Genomic DNA, 15568 nt, shown 5'->3' with positions numbered 1-15568 from the left:
AGCTATTAGTCCAGAGTAAGAGTTAAGACCTTAGCTATTAGGCCAGAGTAAGAGTTAAGACCTTAACCATTAGGCCAGAGTACGAGTCTAAGACCTTAGCTATTAGGCCAGAGTAAGAGTTAAGACCTTAACCAGAAGGCCAGAGTAAGAGTTAAGCCCTTAATCTGTAGGCCATAGTATGAGTCCAAGACCTTAGCTATTAGGCCAGAGTGAGAGTTAAGACCTTAACTAGTAGGCCAGAGCATGAGTCTAAGACCTTAACCATTAGGCCAGAGTATGAGTCTAAGACCTTAGCTATTAGGCCAGATTACGAGTCTAAGACCTTTGCTATTAGGCCAGAGTAAGAGTTAAGACCTTAGCTATTAGGCCAGAGTAAGAGTTAAGACCTTAACCAGTAGGCCAGAGTAAGAGTTAAGACCTTAAACATTAGGCCAGAGTACGAGTCTAAGACCTTAGCTATTAGGCCAGAGTAAGAGTTAAGACCTTAACCATTAGGCCAGAGTACAAATCTAAGACCTTAGCTATTAGGCCAGAGTGAGAGTTAAGACCTTATCCAGTAGGCCAGAGTAAGAGTTAAGACCTTAACCATTAGGCCAGAGTACGAGTCTAAGACCTTAGCTATTAGGCCAGAGTAAGAGTTAAGACCTTAGCTATTAGGACAGAGTAAGAGTTGAGACCTTAGCTATTAGGCCAGAGTAAGACTTAAGACCTTAACCAGTAGGCTAGAGTACGAGTCTAAGACCTTAGCTATTAGGCCAGAGTAAGAGTTAAGACCTTAGCTATTAGGCCAAAGTAACAGTTAAGACCTTAACCAGTAGGCCAGAGTAAGAGGTAAGACCTTAACCATTAGGCCAGAGTACGAGTCTAAGACCTTAGCTATTAGGCCAGAGTACGAGTTAAGACCCTAGCTATTAGGCCAGAGTAAGAGTTAAGACCTTAACCATTAGGCCAGAGTACGAGTCTAAGACCTTAGCTATTATGCCAGAGTAAGGGTAAAGACCTTAACCAGTAGGCCAGAGTAAGAGTTAAGACCTTAACCTGTAGGCCAGAGTACAAGTCTAAGACCTTAGCTATTAGGCCAGAGTACGAGTTAAGACCTTAACCAGTAGGCCAGAGTAAGAGTTAAGACCTTAGCTATTAGGCCTGAGTAAGAGTTAGGACCTTAGCTATTAGGCCAGAGTAAGAGTTAAGACCTTAACCATTAGGCCAGACTATGAGTCTAAGACCTTAGCTATTAGGCCAGAGTAAAAGTTAAGACCTTAACCAGTAGGCCAGAGTAAGAGTTAAGACCTTAGCTATTAGGCCAGAGTAAGAGTTAAGACCTAAACCAGTAGGCCAGAGTAAGAGTTAAGACCTTAACCTGCAGGCCAGTGTACGAGTCTAAGACCTTAGCTATTAGGCCAGAGTACGAGTCTAAGACCTTAGCTGTTAGGCCAGAGTAAGAGTTAAGACCCTAACCAGTAGGCCAGAGTCAGAGTTAAGAACTTAGCTATTAGGCCAGAGTAAGAGTTAAGACCTTAACCATTAGGCCAGAGTACGAGTCTAAGACCTTACCTATTAGGCCAGAATACGAGTATAATACCTTAGCTATTAGGCCAGAGTAAGAGTTAAGACCTTAACCAGTAGGCCAGAGTAAGAGTTAAGACCTTAGCTATTAGGCCAGAGTACGAGTCTAAGACCTTAGCTATTAGGCCAGAGTAAGAGTTAAGACATTAGCTATTAGGCCCGAGTAAGAGTTAAGACCTTAACCATTAGGCCAGAGTACGAGTCTAAGACCTTAGCTATTAGGCCAGAGTAAGAGTTAAGACCTTAACCAGTAGGCCAGAGTAAGAGTCAAGACCTTAACCAGTAGGCCACAGTACGAGTCTAAGAACTTAGCTATTAGGCCAGAGTAAGAGTTAAGACCTTAACCATTAGGCCAGAGTAAGAGTTAAGACCTTAACCAGTAGGCCAGAGTAAGAGTTAAGACCTTAGCTATTAGGCCAGAGTAACAGTTAAGACCTTAACCAGTAGGCCAGAGTACGAGTCTAAGACCTTAGCTATTAGGCCAGAGTACGAGTCTAAGACCTTAGCTATTAGGCCAGAGTAAGAGTTAAGACCTTAACCATTAGGCCAGAGTACGAGTCTAAGACCTTAGCTATTAGGCCAGAGTAAGAGTTAAGACCTTAACCAGTAGGCCAGAGTAAGAGTCAAGACCTTAACCAGTAGGCCACAGTACGAGTCTAAGACCTTAGCTATTAAGCCAGAGTAAGAGTTAAGACCTTAGCTATTAGGCCAGAGTAAAAGTTAAGACCTTAACCATTAGGCCAGAGTACGAGTCTAAGACCTTAGCTATTAGGCCAGAGTAAGAGTTAAGACCTTAACCTGTAGGCCAGAGTATGAGTCTAAGTCCTTAGCTATTAGGCCAGAGTACCAGTCTAAGACCTTCGCTATTAGGCCAGAGTAAGAGTTAATACCTTAACCAGTAGGCCAGAGTAAGAGTTAAGACCTTAACCAATAGGCCAGAGTACGAGTCTAAGACCTTAGCTATTAGGCCAGAGTAAGAGTTCAGACCTTAACCAGTAGGCCAGAGTAAGAGTCAAGACCTTAACCAGTAGGCCACAGTACGAGTCTAAGACCTTAGCTATTAAGCCAGAGTAAGAGTTAAGACCTTAGCTATTAGGCCAGAGTAAAAGTTAAGACCTTAACCATTAGGCCAGAGTACGAGTCTAAGACCTTAGCTATTAGGCCAGAGTAAGAGTTAAGACCTTAGCCTGTAGGCCATAGTAAGTGTTAAGACCTTAACCAGAAGGCCAGAGTAAGAGTTAAGACCTTAACCAGAAGGCCAGAGTAAGAGTTAAGACCTTAACCAGTAGGCCAGAGTATGAGTCTAAGACCTTAACCATTAGGCGAGAGTATGAGTCTAAGACCTTAGCTATTAGGACATAATACGAGTCTAAGACCTTAGCTATTAGGCCAGAGTAAGAGTTAAGACCTTAACCAGTAGGCCAGAGTAAGAGTTTAGACCTTAACCAGTAGGCCAGAGTAAGAGTTAAGACCTTAGCTATTAGGCCAGAGTAAGAGTTAAGACCTTAACCTGTAGGCCATAGTACAAGTCTAAGACCTTAATCTGTAGGCCAGAGTATGAGTCTAAGACCTTCGCTATTAGGCCAGAGTAAGAGTTAATACCTTAACCAGTAGGCCAGAGTAAGAGTTAAGACCTTAACCAATAGGCAAGAGTACGAGTCTAAGACCTTAGCTATTAGGCCAGAGTAAGAATTTAGACCTTAATCATTAGGCCATAGTACGAGTCTAAGACCTTAATCTGTAGGCCAGAGTATGAGTCTAAGTCCTTAGCTATTAGGCCAGAGTACCAGTCTAAGACCTTCGCTATTAGTCCAGAGTAAGAGTTAATACCTTAACCAGTAGGCCAGAGTAAGAGTTAAGACCTTAACCAATAGGCCAGAGTACGAGTCTAAGACCTTAGCTATTAGGCAAGAGTAAGAGTTAAGACCTTAACCAGTAGGCCAGAGTAAGAATTAAGACCTTAACCTGTAGGCCACAGTAAGAGTTAAGACCTTAACCAGTAGGCCAGAGTAAGAGTTAAGACCTTAACCTGTAGGCCATAGCACAAGTCTAAGACCTTAGCTATTAGGCCAGAGTAAGAGTTAAGACCTTAACCATTAGGCCAGAGTACGAGTCTAAGACCTTAGCTATTAGGCCAGAGTAAGAGTTAAGACCTTAACCATTAGGCCAGAGTACGTGTCTAAGACCTTAGCTATTAGGCCAGAGTAAGAGTTAAGACCTTAACCATTAGGCCAGAGTAAGAGTTAGGACCTTAACCAGTAGGCCAGAGTAAGAGTTAAGAACTTAGCTATTAGGCCAGAGTAACAGTTAAGACTTTAACCAGTAGGCCAGAGTACGAGTCTGAGACCTTAGCTATTAGGCCAGAGTAAGAGTTAAGACCTTAGCTATTAGGCCACAGTAAGAGTTAAGACCTTAACCAGTAGGCCAGAGTAAGAGTCTAAGACCTTAACCATTAGGCCAGAGTACGAGTCTAAGACCTTAGCTATTAGGCCAGAGTAAGAGTTAGGACCTTAACAAGTAGGCCAGAGTAAGTGTTAAGACCTTAACCTGTAGGCCATAGTAAGAGTTAAGACCTTAACCAGTAGGCCAGAGTAAGTGTTAAGACCTTAACCTGTGGGCCATAGCACAAGTCTAAGACCTTAGCTATTAGGCCAGAGTAAGAGTTTAGACCTTAACCATTAGGCCAGAGTACGAGTCTACGACCTTAGCTATTAGGCCAGCGTAAGAGTCAATACCTTAACCAGAAGGCCAGAGTAAGAGTTAAGACCTTAACCAGTAGGCCAGCATAAGAGTTAAGACCTTAACCAATAGGCAAGAGTTAAAACTAAGACCTTAGCTATTAGGCCAGAGTAAGAGTTAAGACCTTAACCTGTAGGCCATAGTACGAGTCTAAGACCTTAATCTGTAGGCCAGAGTATGAGTCTAAGACCTTAGCTATTAGGCCAGAGTACGAGTCTAAGACCTTACCTATTAGTCCAGAGTAAGAGTTAATACCTTAACCAGTAGGCCAGAGTAAGAGTTAAGACCTTAACCAGTAGGCCAGAGTAAAAATTAAGACCTTAACCTGTAGGCCATAGTAAGAGTTAAGACCTTAAGCAGTATGCCAGAGTAAGAGTTAAGACCTTAACCTGTAGGCCATAGCACATGTCTAAGACCTTAGCTATTAGGCCAGAGTAAGAGTGAAGACCTTAACCATTAGGCCAGAGTACGAGTCTAAGACCTTAGCTATTAGGCCAGAGTAAGAGTTAAGACCTTAACCAGTAGGCCAGAGTAAGAGTTAAGACCTTAACCTGTAGGCCATAGTAAGAGTTAAGACCTTAACCAGTAGGCCAGAGTAAGAGTTAAGACCTTAACCTGTAGGCCATAGCACAAGTCTAAGACCTTAGCTATTAGGCCAGAGTAAGAGTTAAGACCTTAACCATTAGGCCAGAGTACGAGTCTAAGACCTTAGCTATTAGGCCAGAGTAAGAGTTAAGACCTTAACCATTAGGCCAGAGTACGTGTCTAAGACCTGAGCTATTAGGCCAGAGTAAGAGTTAAAACCTTAACCAGTAGGCCAGAGTAAGAGTTAAGACCTTAGCTATTAGGCCAGAGTAAGAGTTAAGATCTTAACCATTAGGCCAGAGTTGGAGTCTAAGACCTTAGCTATTAGGCCAGAGTAAGTTTTAAGACCTTAGCTATTAGGCCAGAGTAAGAGTTAAGACCTTATCCATTAGGCCAGAGTACGAGTCTAAGACCTTAGCTATTAGGCCAGAGTAAGAGTTAAGACCTGAACAAGTAGGCCAGAGTAAGAGTTAAGACCTTAACCTATAGGCCATAGCAAGAGTTAAAACCTTAACCAGTAGGCCAGAGTAAGAGTTAAGACCTTAACCTGTAGGCCATAGCACGAGTCTAAGACCTCAGATATTAGGCCAGAGTAAGAGTTAAGACCTTAACCAGTAGGTCAGAGTACAAGTCTAAAACCTTAGCTATTAGGCCAGAGTAAGAGTTAAGACCTTAACCAGTAGGCCAGTGTACGAGTCTTAGACCTTAGCTAGTAGGCCAGAGTAAGAGTTAAGACCTTAACCTGTAGGCCATAGTAAGAGTTAAGACCTTAACCAGTAGGCCAGAGTAAGCGTTAAGACCTTAACCTGTAGGCCAGAGTGCGAGTCTTAGACCTTAGCTATTAGTCCAGAGTAAGAGTTAAGACCTTAGCTATTAGGCCAGAGTAAGAGTTAGGACCTTAAGCATTAGGCCAGAGTACGAGTCTAAGGCCTTAGCTATTAGGCCAGCGTAAGAGTTAAGACCTTAACCAGTAGGCCAGAGTACGAGTCTAAGACCTTAGCTATTAAGCCAGAGTAAGAGTTAAGACCTTAGCTATTAGGCCAGAGTACGAGTCTAAGACCTTAGCTATTAGGCCAGAGTAAGAGTTAAGACCTTAACCATTAGGCCAGAGTACGAGTCTAAGACCTTAGCTATTAGGCCAGAGTAAGAGTTAAGACCTTAACTAGTAGGCCACAGTAAGAGTTAAGACCTTAACCTGTACGCCATAGTAAGAGTTAAGACCTTAACCAGAAGGCCAGAGTAAGAGTTAAGACCTTAATCTGTAGGCCATAGTATGAGTCCAAGACCTTAGCTATTAGGCCAGAGTGAGAGTTAAGACCTTAACCTGTAGGCCATAGTACGAGTCTAAGACCTTAATCTGTAGGCCAGAGTATGAGTCTAAGACCTTAGCTATTAGGCCAGAGTACGAGTCTAAGACCTTACCTATTAGTCCAGAGTAAGAGTTAATACCTTAACCAGTAGGCCAGAGTAAGAGTTAAGACCTTAACCAGTAGGCCAGAGTAAAAATTAAGACCTTAACCTGTAGGCCATAGTAAGAGTTAAGACCTTAAGCAGTATGCCAGAGTAAGAGTTAAGACCTTAACCTGTAGGCCATAGCACATGTCTAAGACCTTAGCTATTAGGCCAGAGTAAGAGTTAAGACCTTAACCTGTAGGCCATAGTAAGAGTTAAGACCTTAACCAGAAGGCCAGAGTAAGAGTTAAGACCTTAACCTGTAGGCCATAGCACAAGTCTAAGACCTTAGCTATTAGGCCAGCTTAAGAGTTAAGACCTTAACTAGTAGGCCAGAGTATGAGTCTAAGACCTTAACCATTAGGCCAGAGTATGAGTCTAAGACCTTAGCTATTAGGACATAATACGAGTCTAAGACCTTAGCTATTAGACCAGAGTAAGAGTTAAGACCTTAACCAGTAGGCCAGAGTAAGAGTTAAGACCTTAACCAGTAGGCCAGAGTAAGAACTAAGACCTTAGCTATTAGGCCAGAGTAAGATTTAAGACCTTAACCTGTAGGCCATAGTACGAGTCTAAGACCTTAATCTGTAGGCCAGAGTATGAGTCTATGACCTTAGCTATTAGGGCAGAGTACGAGTCTAAGACCTTACCTATTAGTCCAGAGTAAGTGTTAATACCTTAACCAGTAGGCCAGAGTAAGAGTTAAGACCTTAAGCAGTATGCCAGAGTAAGAGTTAAGACCTTAACCTGTAGGCCATAGCACATGTCTAAGACCTTAGCTATTAGGCCAGAGTAAGAGTGAAGACCTTAACCATTAGGCCAGAGTATGAGTTTAAGACCTTAGCTATTAGGCCAGAGTACGAGTCTAAGACCTTAGCTATTAGGCCAGAGTAAGAGTTAAGACCTTAACCAGTTGGCCAGAGTAAGAGTTAAGACCTTAACCTGTAGGCCATAGTAAGAGTTAAGACCTTAACCAGTAGGCCAGAGTAAGAGTTAAGACCTTAGCTATTAGGCCAGAGTAAGAGTTAAGATCTTAACCATTAGGCCAGAGTTGGAGTCTAAGACCTTAGCTATTAGGCCAGAGTAAGTTTTAAGACCTTAGCTATTAGGCCAGAGTAAGAGTTAAGACCTTAACCATTAGGCCAGAGTACGAGTCTAAGACCTTAGCTTTTAGGTCAGAGCAAGAGTTTAGACCTTAACCATTAGGCCAGAGAACGAGTCTAAGACCTTAGCTATTAGGCCAGAGTAAGAGTTAAGACCTGAACAAGTAGGCCAGAGTAAGAGTTAAGACCTTATCCTATAGGCCATAGCAAGAGTTAAAACCTTAACCAGTAGGCCAGAGTAAGAGTTAAGACCTTAACCTGTAGGCAATAGCATGAGTCTAAGACCTTAGATATTAGGCCAGAGTAAGAGGTAAGACCTTAACCAGTAGGCCAGAGTACAAGTCTAAGACCTTAGCTATTAGGCCAGAGTAAGAGTTAAGACCTGAACAAGTAGGCCAGAGTAAGAGTTAAGACCTTAACCTATAGGCCATAGCAAGAGTTAAAACCTTAACCAGTAGGCCAGAGTAAGAGTTAAGACCTTAACCATTAGGCCAGAGTACGAGTCTAAGACCTTAACTATTAGGCCAGAGTAAGTTTTAAGACCTTAGCTATTAGGCCACAGTAAGAGTTAAGACCTTAACCAGTAGGCCAGAGTAAGAGTCTAAGACCTTAACCATTAGGCCAGAGTACGAGTCTAAGACCTTAGCTATTAGGCCAGAGTAAGAGTTAGGACCTTAACAAGTAGGCCAGAGTAAGTGTTAAGACCTCAACCTGTAGGCCATAGTAAGAGTTAAGACCTTAACCAGTAGGCCAGAGTAAGCGTTAAGACCTTAACCATTAGGCCAGAGTACGAGTCTAAGACCTTAGCTATTAGGCCAGAGTAAGAGTTAAGACCTTAACCAGTAGGCCAGAGTATGAGTCTAAGACCTTAGCTATTAGGCCAGAGTAAGAGTTAAGACCTTAGCTATTAGGCCAGAGTAAGAGTTAGGACCTTAAGCATTAGGCCAGAGTACGAGTCTAAGACCTTAGCTATTGGGCCAGCGTAAGAGTTTAGACCTTAACCAGTAGGCCAGAGTACGAGTCTAAGACCTTAGCTATTAAGCCAGAGTAAGAGTTAAGACCTTAGCTATTAGGCCAGAGTACGAGTCTAAGACCTTAGCTATTAGGCCAGAGTAAGAGTTAAGACCTTAACCATTAGGCCAGAGTACGAGTCTAAGACCTTAGCTATTAGGCCAGAGGAAGAGTTAAGACCTTAACCAGTAGGCCAGTGTAAGAGTTAAGACTTTAATCTGTAGGCCATAGTACGAGTCCAAGACCTTAGCTATTAGGCCAGAGTGAGAGTTAAGACCTTAACTAGTAGGCCAGAGTATGAGTCTAAGACCTTAACCATTAGGCCAGAGTATGAGTCTAAGACCTTAACCAGTAGGCCAGAGTAAGAGTTAAGACCTTAACCTGTAGGCCATAGCACAAGTCTAAGACCTTAGCTATTAGGCCAGCGTAAGAGTTAAGACCTTAACCAGTAGGCCAGCATAAGAGTTAAGACCTTAGCTATTAGGCCAGAGTAAGAGTTAAGACCTTAACCAGTAGGCCAGAGTACGAGTCTAAGACCTTAGCTATTAGGCCAGACTAAGAGTTAAGACCTTAGCTATTAGGCCAGAGTTAGAGTTAGGACATTAAGCATTAGGCCAGAGTACGAGTCTAAGGCCTTAGCTATTAGGCCAGAGTAAGAGTTAAGACCTTAACCTATAGGCCATAGCAAGAGTTAAAACCTTAACCAGTAGGCCAGAGTAAGAGTTAAGACCTTAACCTGTAGTCCATAGCACGAGTCTAAGACCTTAGATATTAGGCCAGAGTAAGAGTTAAGACCTTAACCAGTAGGCCAGAGTACAAGTCTAAAACCTTAGCTATTAGGCCAGAGTAAGAGTTAAGACCTTAACCAGTAGGCCAGTGTACGAGTCTAAGACCTTAGCTAGTAGGCCAGAGTAAGAGTTAAGACCTTAACCTGTAGGCCATAGTAAGAGTTAGGACCTTAACCAGTAGGCCAGAGTAAGCGTTAAGACCTTAACCTGTAGGCCAGAGTACGAGTCTAAGACCTTAGCTATTAGTCCAGAGTAAGAGTTAAGACCTTAGCTATTAGGCCAGAGTAAGAGTTAAGACCTTAACCATTAGGCCAGAGTACGAGTCTAAGACCTTAGCTATTAGGCCAGAGTAAGAGTTAAGACCTTAACCAGAAGGCCAGAGTAAGAGTTAAGCCCTTAATCTGTAGGCCATAGTATGAGTCCAAGACCTTAGCTATTAGGCCAGAGTGAGAGTTAAGACCTTAACTAGTAGGCCAGAGCATGAGTCTAAGACCTTAACCATTAGGCCAGAGTATGAGTCTAAGACCTTAGCTATTAGGCCAGATTACGAGTCTAAGACCTTTGCTATTAGGCCAGAGTAAGAGTTAAGACCTTAGCTATTAGGCCAGAGTAAGAGTTAAGACCTTAACCAGTAGGCCAGAGTAAGAGTTAAGACCTTAAACATTAGGCCAGAGTACGAGTCTAAGACCTTAGCTATTAGGCCAGAGTAAGAGTTAAGACCTTAACCATTAGGCCAGAGTACAAATCTAAGACCTTAGCTATTAGGCCAGAGTGAGAGTTAAGACCTTATCCAGTAGGCCAGAGTAAGAGTTAAGACCTTAACCATTAGGCCAGAGTACGAGTCTAAGACCTTAGCTATTAGGCCAGAGTAAGAGTTAAGACCTTAGCTATTAGGACAGAGTAAGAGTTGAGACCTTAGCTATTAGGCCAGAGTAAGACTTAAGACCTTAACCAGTAGGCTAGAGTACGAGTCTAAGACCTTAGCTATTAGGCCAGAGTAAGAGTTAAGACCTTAGCTATTAGGCCAAAGTAACAGTTAAGACCTTAACCAGTAGGCCAGAGTAAGAGGTAAGACCTTAACCATTAGGCCAGAGTACGAGTCTAAGACCTTAGCTATTAGGCCAGAGTACGAGTTAAGACCCTAGCTATTAGGCCAGAGTAAGAGTTAAGACCTTAACCATTAGGCCAGAGTACGAGTCTAAGACCTTAGCTATTATGCCAGAGTAAGGGTAAAGACCTTAACCAGTAGGCCAGAGTAAGAGTTAAGACCTTAACCTGTAGGCCAGAGTACAAGTCTAAGACCTTAGCTATTAGGCCAGAGTACGAGTTAAGACCTTAACCAGTAGGCCAGAGTAAGAGTTAAGACCTTAGCTATTAGGCCTGAGTAAGAGTTAGGACCTTAGCTATTAGGCCAGAGTAAGAGTTAAGACCTTAACCATTAGGCCAGACTATGAGTCTAAGACCTTAGCTATTAGGCCAGAGTAAAAGTTAAGACCTTAACCAGTAGGCCAGAGTAAGAGTTAAGACCTTAGCTATTAGGCCAGAGTAAGAGTTAAGACCTAAACCAGTAGGCCAGAGTAAGAGTTAAGACCTTAACCTGCAGGCCAGTGTACGAGTCTAAGACCTTAGCTATTAGGCCAGAGTACGAGTCTAAGACCTTAGCTGTTAGGCCAGAGTAAGAGTTAAGACCCTAACCAGTAGGCCAGAGTCAGAGTTAAGAACTTAGCTATTAGGCCAGAGTAAGAGTTAAGACCTTAACCATTAGGCCAGAGTACGAGTCTAAGACCTTACCTATTAGGCCAGAATACGAGTATAATACCTTAGCTATTAGGCCAGAGTAAGAGTTAAGACCCTAACCAGTAGGCCAGAGTAAGAGTTAAGACCTTAGCTATTAGGCCAGAGTACGAGTCTAAGACCTTAGCTATTAGGCCAGAGTAAGAGTTAAGACATTAGCTATTAGGCCCGAGTAAGAGTTAAGACCTTAAGCATTAGGCCAGAGTACGAGTCTAAGACCTTAGCTATTAGGCCAGAGTAAGAGTTAAGACCTTAACCAGTAGGCCAGAGTAAGAGTCAAGACCTTAACCAGTAGGCCACAGTACGAGTCTAAGAACTTAGCTATTAGGCCAGAGTAAGAGTTAAGACCTTAACCATTAGGCCAGAGTAAGAGTTAAGACCTTAACCAGTAGGCCAGAGTAAGAGTTAAGACCTTAGCTATTAGGCCAGAGTAACAGTTAAGACCTTAACCAGTAGGCCAGAGTACGAGTCTAAGACCTTAGCTATTAGGCCAGAGTACGAGTCTAAGACCTTAGCTATTAGGCCAGAGTAAGAGTTAAGACCTTAACCATTAGGCCAGAGTACGAGTCTAAGACCTTAGCTATTAGGCCAGAGTAAGAGTTAAGACCTTAACCAGTAGGCCAGAGTAAGAGTCAAGACCTTAACCAGTAGGCCACAGTACGAGTCTAAGACCTTAGCTATTAAGCCAGAGTAAGAGTTAAGACCTTAGCTATTAGGCCAGAGTAAAAGTTAAGACCTTAACCATTAGGCCAGAGTACGAGTCTAAGACCTTAGCTATTAGGCCAGAGTAAGAGTTAAGACCTTAACCTGTAGGCCAGAGTATGAGTCTAAGTCCTTAGCTATTAGGCCAGAGTACCAGTCTAAGACCTTCGCTATTAGGCCAGAGTAAGAGTTAATACCTTAACCAGTAGGCCAGAGTAAGAGTTAAGACCTTAACCAATAGGCCAGAGTACGAGTCTAAGACCTTAGCTATTAGGCCAGAGTAAGAGTTAAGACCTTAACCAGTAGGCCAGAGTAAGAATTAAGACCTTAACCTGTAGGCCACAGTAAGAGTTAAGACCTTAACCAGTAGGCCAGAGTAAGAGTTAAGACCTTAACCTGTAGGCCATAGCACAAGTCTAAGACCTTAGCTATTAGGCCAGAGTAAGAGTTAAGACCTTAACCATTAGGCCAGAGTACGAGTCTAAGACATTAGCTATTAGGCCAGAGTAAGAGTTAAGACCTTAACCATTAGGCCAGAGTACGTGTCTAAGACCTTAGCTATTAGGCCAGAGTAAGAGTTAAGACCTTAACCATTAGGCCAGAGTAAGAGTTAGGACCTTAACCAGTAGGCCAGAGTAAGAGTTAAGAACTTAGCTATTAGGCCAGAGTAACAGTTAAGACTTTAACCAGTAGGCCAGAGTACGAGTCTGAGACCTTAGCTATTAGGCCAGAGTAAGAGTTAAGACCTTAGCTATTAGGCCACAGTAAGAGTTAAGACCTTAACCAGTAGGCCAGAGTAAGAGTCTAAGACCTTAACCATTAGGCCAGAGTACGAGTCTAAGACCTTAGCTATTAGGCCAGAGTAAGAGTTAGGACCTTAACAAGTAGGCCAGAGTAAGTGTTAAGACCTTAACCTGTAGGCCATAGTAAGAGTTAAGACCTTAACCAGTAGGCCAGAGTAAGTGTTAAGACCTTAACCTGTGGGCCATAGCACAAGTCTAAGACCTTAGCTATTAGGCCAGAGTAAGAGTTTAGACCTTAACCATTAGGCCAGAGTACGAGTCTACGACCTTAGCTATTAGGCCAGAGTAAGAGTCAATACCTTAACCAGAAGGCCAGAGTAAGAGTTAAGACCTTAACCAGTAGGCCAGAGTAAGAGTTAAGACCTTAACCAGTAGGCCAGAGTAAGAATTAAGACCTTAACCTGTAGGCCATAGTAAGAGTTAAGACCTTAACCAGTAGGCCAGTGTAAGAGTTAAGACCTTAACCTGTAGGCCATAGCACAAGTCTAAGACCTTAGCTATTAGGCCAGAGTAAGAGTTAAGACCTTAACCATTATGCCAGAGTACGATTCTAAGACCTTAGCTATTAGGCCAGAGTAAGAGTTAAGACCTTAACCATTAGGCCAGAGTAAGAGTTAAGACCTTAACCAGTAGGCCAGAGTAAGAGTTAAGACCTTAGCTATTAGGCCAGAGTAACAGTTAAGACCTTAACCAGTAGGCCAGAGTACGAGTCTAAGACCTTAGCTATTAGGCCAGAGTACGAGTCTAAGACCTTAGCTATTAGGCCAGAGTAAGAGTTAAGACCTTAACCATTAGGCCAGAGTACGAGTCTAAGACCTTAGCTATTAGGCCAGAGTAAGAGTTAAGACCTTAACCAGTAGGCCAGAGTAAGAGTCAAGACCTTAACCAGTAGGCCACAGTACGAGTCTAAGACCTTAGCTATTAAGCCAGAGTAAGAGTTAAGACCTTAGCTATTAGGCCAGAGTAAAAGTAAAGACCTTAACCATTAGGCCAGAGTACGAGTCTAAGACCTTAGCTATTAGGCCAGAGTAAGAGTTAAGACCTTAACCTGTAGGCCATAGTAAGTGTTAAGACCTTAACCAGAAGGCCAGAGTAAGAGTTAAGACCTTAACCAGAAGGCCAGAGTAAGAGTTAAGACCTTAACCAGTAAGCCAGAGTATGAGTCTAAGACCTTAACCATTAGGCGAGAGTATGAGTCTAAGACCTTAGCTATTAGGACATATTACGAGTCTAAGACCTTAGCTATTAGGCCAGAGTAAGAGTTAAGACCTTAACCAGTAGGCCAGAGTAAGAGTTTAGACCTTAACCAGTAGGCCAGAGTAAGAGTTAAGACCTTAGCTATTAGGCCAGAGTAAGAGTTAAGACCTTAACCTGTAGGCCATAGTACAAGTCTAAGACCTTAATCTGTAGGCCAGAGTATGAGTCTAAGTCCTTAGCTATTAGGCCAGAGTACCAGTCTAAGACCTTCGCTATTAGGCCAGAGTAAGAGTTAATACCTTAACCAGTAGGCCAGAGTAAGAGTTAAGACCTTAACCAATAGGCAAGAGTACGAGTCTAAGACCTTAGCTATTAGGCCAGAGTAAGAATTTAGACCTTAATCATTAGGCCATAGTACGAGTCTAAGACCTTAATCTGTAGGCCAGAGTATGAGTCTAAGTCCTTAGCTATTAGGCCAGAGTACCAGTCTAAGACCTTCGCTATTAGGCCAGAGTAAGAGTTAATACCTTAACCAGTAGGCCAGAGTAAGAGTTAAGACCTTAACCAATAGGCCAGAGTACGAGTCTAAGACCTTAGCTATTAGGCCAGAGTAAGAGTTAAGACCTTAACCAGTAGGCCAGAGTAAGAATTAAGACCTTAACCTGTAGGCCACAGTAAGAGTTAAGACCTTAACCAGTAGGCCAGAGTAAGAGTTAAGACCTTAACCTGTAGGCCATAGCACAAGTCTAAGACCTTAGCTATTAGGCCAGAGTAAGAGTTAAGACCTTAACCATTAGGCCAGAGTACGAGTCTAAGACCTTAGCTATTAGGCCAGAGTAAGAGTTAAGACCTTAACCATTAGGCCAGAGTACGTGTCTAAGACCTTAGCTATTAGGCCAGAGTAAGAGTTAAGACCTTAACCATTAGGCCAGAGTAAGAGTTAGGACCTTAACCAGTAGGCCAGAGTAAGAGTTAAGAACTTAGCTATTAGGCCAGAGTAACAGTTAAGACTTTAACCAGTAGGCCAGAGTACGAGTCTGAGACCTTAGCTATTAGGCCAGAGTAAGAGTTAAGACCTTAGCTATTAGGCCACAGTAAGAGTTAAGACCTTAACCAGTAGGCCAGAGTAAGTGTCTAAGACCTTAACCATTAGGCCAGAGTACGAGTCTAAGACCTTAGCTATTAGGCCAGAGTAAGAGTTAGGACCTTAACAAGTAGGCCAGAGTAAGTGTTAGGACCTTAACCTGTAGGCCATAGTAAGAGTTAAGACCTTAACCAGTAGGCCAGAGTAAGTGTTAAGACCTTAACCTGTGGGCCATAGCACAAGTCTAAGACCTTAGCTATTAGGCCAGAGTAAGAGTTTAGACCTTAACCATTAGGCCAGAGTACGAGTCTACGACCTTAGCTATTAGGCCAGAGTAAGAGTCAATACCTTAACCAGAAGGCCAGAGTAAGAGTTAAGACCTTAACCAGTAGGCCAGCATAAGAGTTAAGACCTTAACCAATAGGCAAGAGTAAGAACTAAGACCTTAGCTATTAGGCCAGAGTAAGAGTTAAGACCTTAACCTGTAGGCCATAGTACGAGTCTAAGACCTTAATCTGTAGGCCAGAGTATGAGTCTAAGACCTTAGCTATTAGGCCAGAGTACGAGTCTAAGACCTTACCTATTAGTCCAGAGTAAGAGTTAATACCTTAACCAGTAGGCCAGAGTAAGAGTTAAGACCTTAACCAGTAGGCCAGAGTAAAAATTAAGACCTTAACCCGTAGGCCATAGTAAGAGTTAAGACCTTAAGCAGTATGCCAGAGTAAGAGTTAAGACCTTAACCTG

This window comes from Triturus cristatus, chromosome 4_1 (genome assembly GCF_964204655.1).
Source record: "Triturus cristatus chromosome 4_1, aTriCri1.1, whole genome shotgun sequence".
Classification (NCBI taxonomy): Eukaryota; Metazoa; Chordata; class Amphibia; order Caudata; family Salamandridae; genus Triturus; species Triturus cristatus.
Note: the sequence above shows the minus strand (reverse complement) of the source record.